Source organism: Tenrec ecaudatus, chromosome 14 (assembly GCF_050624435.1).
Source record: "Tenrec ecaudatus isolate mTenEca1 chromosome 14, mTenEca1.hap1, whole genome shotgun sequence".
NCBI lineage: Eukaryota > Metazoa > Chordata > Mammalia > Afrosoricida > Tenrecidae > Tenrec > Tenrec ecaudatus.
In genome coordinates, this window is record NC_134543.1 from 45,859,195 (window position 1) to 45,866,981 (window position 7,787).

At 45.5% G+C, this 7,787-nt stretch overlaps 1 non-coding gene across 1 annotated transcript; it reads right to left on the minus strand.

Moving 5' to 3' along the window:
- Window positions 1-2,228: 2,228 nt before the first annotated feature.
- Window positions 2,229-2,361, minus strand: LOC142427095 (small nucleolar RNA SNORA31). Its single transcript, XR_012779923.1, has one exon. It is a non-coding gene; the product is annotated as a small nucleolar RNA SNORA31 (small nucleolar RNA).
- Window positions 2,362-7,787: the final 5,426 nt, after the last annotated feature.

Sequence of the window (7,787 nt, forward strand, 5' to 3'; positions counted from 1 at the left end):
AATTTCTCCGTTTGGCATTGACAGGGAACTCACTCAACAAACAGGACTGAGCCCAAGAGCCAGGGAAAATGGATAATTTGTGTATTAGGTCACAGGTGATATTTCTGTTTCTCAGTGGGTTCTACATTGGCTTGCTAACCACAGGTCCGTGGCTCAGAACCACCAGCTGCTCTGTGGGAGAAAGCTGAGGCTTCCGGCTCCTGGAAACACAGCCTGGAAAACCCATGGGGCCACTCCACTCTGTCTGGTAGGAGCTCTGTGATTCAGAGTGGAATGGATGGCAGTGCGTTTGGTTTTTGGATCCCCGTATCATTAGATTGAGGATCAATCTCAATTTGGATAGCCCTAAGGCTAGACTATTCAGTTAAGATCTTTGTTAGCAAAGGCCCATGTTGCGCATTTTTTCACATCTGACAAGTGGATGATTACCTTAAATACAGTATCGTTATTTTTCTCAAACCATTGCTTTTTTAACCTTTCCCTCAGGCACAAGAGCAGGTTCCATTTCCATCCTTCTTAAGAATATCCTTTGGATAGACTAATTCATGGAAGCTCAAGTGCATTTGTTCTCTTTTCAATTTGAGGACCTCGTCTGCCATAAAGCATCGTGACTGCAGAGAGAAAGGAATGCGTAAAAATCACTTATTACTAAATGCAATGCATCCTCTGGGCACATTTGCCAACCAAATTATTACATTCTTTTCAGAAAGTGCTTGGGAATTATTAGTTTGTCATTCAGTTAAGGATTTGCATGTGTAAAAATACTCTGATCAAGGTAACGTCCTGCAATGTGAGGTCACACGTAAGCTTGCAAAAGAGATAGTTCAATATTTGGGGGTCTACAATTTCTCTTGTCTGGGAGGTGGCCTAATTTTCCTTGATTACTGGAGCTAGAAAAATATACTTTCACTGCAATAGGCCAACCCCGGAGAGAATCATCAGCATCCCCTCAGTTTGACACGATCAGTGGCCAGGTTGAATGATTTTGACTTTCCACATTTCCATTGGAAGACATTGCCTGCATCGACTACAAGAAAGAAAGAAAAAGAGTCAATGAAGTGAACTACAATGATGCCATCACTCCAAATAAAATCACTGCCTCGATGTGTCTGCCCTAGAGGCTCTGAATATCATGAAGCTTAACTCTCTCTCCCTCCCTCCCTCTTCCTTTTCTCTGAAGTCAACACTTGGAAACTCATCCGGCCTTTTAAAGTCTAGAACTGGGAGCCACACTCCCAGAACACCCCCAGCTCAAGCTGGGTTACAGTGAATTTGTGGCTGGGCAGCTCTAGTCAGGTCTTTACCTATGCTCCTGCAGGGGCTGGACAGACACGCCCATAGGCAGGCCTCCACCTATGCTCCCGCAGGGGGCTGGACAGACACGCCCACAATAGCACAGCATCTGTCACATCCAGCCTTGCTGGGTCAGCAGAGCACCAAGGGGGAGAACACTCACCAACCCCAATCGATCCCAGTATTTTTTTTTTCTCCAAAAGGGCAAGCTGCCTGTCTCCAGCTCACCCTTGTCCTCTTTGTCCCTGGGGCCAGTGAGGCTCCCCAGCCCCACGCAGACAGCCAGTCCCACAGGTTTCGAAGGTGAAATATGAAGCAAGAGGAAGCAGTGAAATAGTAGACCTGAGACGACGTCGTTAGATAACGGCTACATTAGCCTAGTACTTTGAATTTGTGTGTTTGCTTCTTAAATGGTTGTTACTATAGTTACCCTGAGCAACAGATTGAAAAGTGATACCGGGAGCGTTATGAATTGCATTTTCATTTTGAGCTTCTCTTGCGCTGAAGGGTAAGTCAAGGATGCATACTTTAATTAATGGTTAAATTGGAATTGGAAATGAATCATAATTAGCCATCTGACATTAATCATCTGTAACCTCAGAACAAGACTTTCGGTACTTGAGTTTCCTGCCAATAGCTCTATGCATGTTTTAGAGCTAATCAAGAAGAGAGTCTCAGAAACCCATTTTAACGCTTATTAACATTATTCTTCCAATCTAAATGCCCGGTGTCAGATCTTAGCATACGTTTAATGTGAAGAAACAATACTAATTACCATTCTCTCTACTCATATTAAATGATTCACACCATACCAATTGCTGTCATGTCAATCCTGACTTAGGGTGACCCCATGTGTATCCAGGGAGAGCCCTGTGCTCCACATGGGTGTTGTTTTTTTTCTGCAGAAAAATCTTTTTTTTTTTTTTTCAGACTGGCTCTGTACTCCCTCATTCAATCTGGGCCTGCCACAAAGACAGCCAGAAAGCGCCGGGACTTTGTATTCTTTCTCATCCTAGTGCAAACCAGAAGAACAACGGTCAATTGTCCCAGGTCTATCAGAGGATGCTCGCAGAAAATTTTCATTGTCGGGTTTTGGGAAATTAGATTGCCAGGCCTTTCTTCTGAGGCACCTCTGGGTAAACTCAAACTTCCAACCTTGCAGTTCGCAGTCAAGTCTATCAGCTGTTTGCACGACCCAGGGGTGAGCAGGTTTTCATCTCACTGGACATTGTAGGGTTCCAGAGGATATTGTTCCATAGGGTTTTTCTCATGAAAACCCAAAAAAACCTCGCTGCCATCAAATTAACGCCAACTCACAGTGACCCCATGGGACAGAGTACAACAGGCCCTGTGAGTTTCCGAGCCGTGGCTGTTTACAGGAGTCGAAAGCTGGGTCTTTGTCCTGTGGAGAGGCTGGAGGTTTAGAACTGTGGACCCTATGGATGGGCTGGGAGCCCAGGATACAGCTGTGGGATTTACATAGGAAATAAGCCTCCAGTGGTCTCCCTCTGTCCATAACAGAGGGACGGGAGGAAAGCGGTCACTAGACAGAGTGCACTGGAGAGATGACTGTAGAAGACCAAAGGGACAAACCTGACTTGAAGGGTTAAAACCTTGTCAGTTGATGCCCGCTCTGACCCACACTGGACCTGATCTGACTTTCAACATTCTCTGTATTGTTTGTTTTCATTGAATTTTTGTTTTTTCATTTTAGGGCTCATCTCAGAGGTGTTATACCACTGGGGGGGTGACCCTCTTGAAGTTGTGTTATATGTCTTTCTGTCTTTTGGTATCTGAACCCCAGGATGGAGGAACCTATAGAAGGAGCAAGTGGAATAAGAGTTTTGGGGGATGGGTGGGGAGGGGACTGTAAAAGGGAGCTGAGGTCAAGAAGTCCAGGAAGAAAAAGAACGTTTGGAAACTGACTGTGGTAGCAATTGTACAATCCTGCTTGACGTGATGGAACTGTGGATAACATGATATAGGCATCAACTCCAAATTCACAATAAATTAAAATAAATATAAAAATAAAAGATCTTTGTGAATAAAAAGTTACTTTGAACTTCAAAAAAAAAAGGCACTATGGATATTGAGGGTAGCAGTCCAGTGTGTGACCACCACACTCCCAAGACTAGTGGCACACAGACGGCAGAAATGTTGGTTTCCTCTGTCTTGTTTTTGTGCATGTTATTATCTCCACAGGTCTGTCTAAATAAGATAGGTTGGATGAACTATCTGGAGGAAAAACAACGGGACCGACAGTTCTGGGGGGACATGGGATAGTGGGGAGGTGGGTGTTAAGGAAGTGGTGTTAACAAACCCAGGGACAAGGGAACAAGGGATCCAAATTGGTGGTGAGGTGGGAGTGGCAGGCCTGGTAGGGAATGATCAAGGGTAAGGTTATGAAGAGGTATATCTGTAACCCAGGTAGGGATGGAGCATGATAGTGGGACAGGAGGAAAGTCAAGGGAAATAGAGGAAAGAGCTAGGAGGCAAAGAGCATTTATAGAGGTCTAGACAAAGACATGTACATATGAAAATATATATATGAGGATGGGGAAATAGATCTATGTACCTATATTTACAGGTTTAGTATTAAGGTGGCGGAAGGACCTTGGGCCTCTACTCAAGCACTCCCTCAACGCATGAATACTTTCTTCTATTAAATTGGCATTCTATGGTGCTCACCCTCCTGATACAACAACTGAAGCCAAAGCGGGTGAACAAGCAAATGTGGTGAAGAAAGCTGATGGTGCCCGGCTATCGAAAGAGATAGCATCTGGGGTCTTAAAGGCTTGAAGGTGAACAAGCGGCCATCTAGCTCAGAAGCAACAAAGCCCACATGGAAGAAGCACACATGCCTGTGCGATCACGAGGTGCCAAAGGGAGCAGGTATAAGGCATCATCAGAAAAAAAAAAATCTTACCATAGTGAATGAAGGGGAAGTGCAGAGTGGAGACCCAAAGCCCATTTGTCAGCCGCTGGAGATCCCCCTCGCAGAGGGGTCTAGGGAAGGAGATGAGTCAGTCAGGGTGTGATGTAGCACCGATGAAGAATACAGCTTTCCTCCAGTTCCTAAATGCTTCCTCACCCCCAACTACCATGATCCGAATTCTACCTTGCAAGTCTGGCTAGACCAGAGGATGTACACTGGTGCAGATAGGAGCTGGAGGCACAGGGAATCCAGGGTGGATGATACCTCCAGGCCAGGGGTGTGAGGGGCGATACTGGGAGGGTAGAGGGTGAGTGGGTTGGAAAGAGGGAACCGATTCCAAGGAGCTACATGTGGCCTCCTCCCTGGGGGACAGACAACAGAAAAGGGGGTGAAGGGAGACGCCGGGCACGGCAAGATATGAAAAAATGATGATTTGTAAATTATCAAGGACTCATGAGGGAGGGGGTAACGGGGAGGGAGGGGGAAAAAGAGGACTTGATGCAAAGGGCTTAAGTGGAGAGCAAATGCTTTGAAAATGATTAGGGCAAAGCATGTACAGATGTGCTTTATACAGTTGATGCATGTATGGATTGTGATAAGAGTTGTATGAGTCCCTAATAAAATGTTTAAAAAATATAAATAAAATTATGGCCAATAAAAGTGATTTTATTGAAATGATGGTATGACTTCATAAGATGAGGTGCATTTTGATAATCTGTTCTCTTCAGTGATCTGCCACTTTCTAAATGACCATTGCAAACTTCTCAAATTTCCCTTTATTGCGTTCACCAGCTCAGGGGTCAGAGACCATGCTATCTATGAAACTGTATTTTTGTAAAGTGTGCACTGTAAAACAAAAAAATTCATAGCTGTTAATGATATCTTCAAATGCAACAAGCAATGAGTAAGACACGTTCTCTGTTCCTCATGGAAATGATTACCAATTTAAGATTACCCACTCTGATAGATAAGGTCATATGTCAAGTTGGGTAGATCACGATCTTCATTGGGTTAGCAAGTACTATACCATCACCCTCTACTTTGTGATCTGACGTGAGCAGTCAATCAGTTGAAAGGGGAGTTGCTTGGAGGTGTTGCTTGCATTCAATATATATGGGTATTCTGGCAGAGCTTGCCCTTTCTCTATCTTGCACCCCATCTGTCATTGTCTGATCTTTGGCATTAGGGCTGTGAGCCAGCAGCTTGCCATCTGACCTGCTGACTTTGTGTTCATCAGCTTTTGCAGGCTCCGTGAGTCAGGAGAAGCTTCTAGCCTGATGGCTGACCCGTGGATTTTGGACTCACCAGCCTCCTCAACTGCATGAGCTATTGCCTTAGAGTCAATTAATATATTTAAGGAGCCCTGAGCGCACAGTGGATTAAGCATGATCAGCTCACCAAAAGGTCGGTGGTTCAAGCCCACCAGCCACTCTGGGGGAAAGATGAGGCAGTGTTTCCTTGTACATTTACAGCCTTGGAAACCTTACGGGACAGCTCTATTCTGCCTCATAGAGTCACGATGAGTCAGAACTGACTCAACAAGAGTGGGGTATGGACATATATTTATAATTGGCTTAAAATCAGGAAAGATATGTGTCAGGGTTATATTCTTTCACCACACTTTTTCAATCTCTATGCTGAGCAAATAATTTGCGAGGCTCTCCGAGCTGAAGAAGAATGTAGCAGCAGGGCTGGAGGAAGATTATTAACAACCTGTGATGTGCAGATGACACGCTTGCTTGCTGGTAGCAAGGAAGACATGCAACACTGGCTGATGGAGAGCAAGGATTGAGGGCCGCATAATGGATTACATCTCAATGGAAAGAAAATTAAAATCCTCGAATTGGACCAATAGACAACATCACGATAAACAGAGAAAATAGTGAAGTTTTCAAGGATTTCATCTTGCTTGGACCCACAGTCAATGTTCACGGAAGCAGCAGTCAGGAAATGAAACGACACATTACACTGAGCAAATCGGCTGCACACGGCCGCCTTAAAGTGTGGCAGAGCAAGGATGTGACTTTGAAGACGAAGTGCGCCTGACAAGTCAGTCTGCTTCCAATTGCCTCAGACGCATGTGAACGTTGGACCGCGGTTAAGGAAGGCCGCCGCATTACTGGTGCATTTGAATGACGGTGTTGGCAAAGACTATTGAAAGTGCAGTGGGCCGTCAGAAGAACAAATACATCTGTCTTGGAAGAAGTTCCAAGCTAGAATGCTTCTCAGAAGTGAGGATGCCGAGACATCACCACACGTGCTTAGACTTCTTGTCCAGAGAGATCGTCCCTGGGATTGCCTCGGTCACACCGGGGGGCCAGTGAAGAAGGAGAAAGCTGCCAATGGGGGCAAGCAGAACAATGGCGAGGACGCCGCAGGACTGGGCGGTGTTTCCTGCTCTCCTGTACCCAGGACCACTGTGAGTTGGAACAGATTCGATGGCAACCAACAACAGTTGAATTGTAGCCAAATAATTGGAAGTACCAAATAAATGCTCCAACAAACCCGTCGCTCACATTGCTAGTGGAAACCCAGAGTGCTGACAGGTTTTCCTGTCACCCAGTGCAAGTCACAGCTGTGTATCCAATTTCAGTGATAGCCTTATCAGGTGTGGCATGTCATTGTGGGTTTCCATAGGAAAAGACGATGCACAGAGAAGGGATGTGGTTTGCCCAAGATTATTTCTCACAGAGAGGCAACATTTATTATGGATCCAAGCATCTGCATGCTGGAGTCCAGAGGAAGACTTGGGATTTACTACGCCAACCCTGCCCCCCCCCAAAAAAAACACCCCCAAACACAAAACCCAGCTATTGAGGTTCCTATGGAGCACTGTTCTGCTCTGACACACACGGGGTCACCATGGACCCTGATCGACTCCACATCAACTGCTAATGATGGGTTAAGCACCCACAACTTACAGACGACAGACTATCAGACACCCCTTCTTCCTAAAGCTTCCTACTTTACCTCCAGACAAAACCAGGCAAATCGTTCTCCGTCGAACCGTCCCTTGAACGTTGCAGTCATTTCAGCGGCAGCAATATCAACAGGCAGAATTTTACCGTTGGGGAAGGAGAAGGGAAGAAGGAAAGTTGAACGCTCTGACTAAATACGAGGATTATCCATTAGGAGAACAGCCCAGCTCCGTCCCATGCCACAAACGCTGGATAGAAAGGTTCTCCAAATGCCAAAGCAATAGAAAGCACTCTGCGTGCAAAGGGACACATTGTGGAGAATGAACTGTGAAGGTCAGATGATCCGCTAAGAAGCCACTTGGAGAAAGAGAACCCCTGGTGACAGAGTCCCATCAGCCAGCACGATCAGCCTTGAAGTATTAGCTGTCACAGGATATCATGAGTCTTTCAAGGAACTGCAAATCTCCTTGATCTTTCTGCCTGCAGTATTTTGGCGATGTTTACAGTAAAACTGTAACCTAAGACTCGCCTTTCAGGAAAAGGATAACTGGAAACTTGATCCTAGAAAGCTTTCTGCACTCAGCATTTTAAATAATAAGTCAAAGGATTGCTCTCTCACCATGGCCTTGATGGAGGGACCG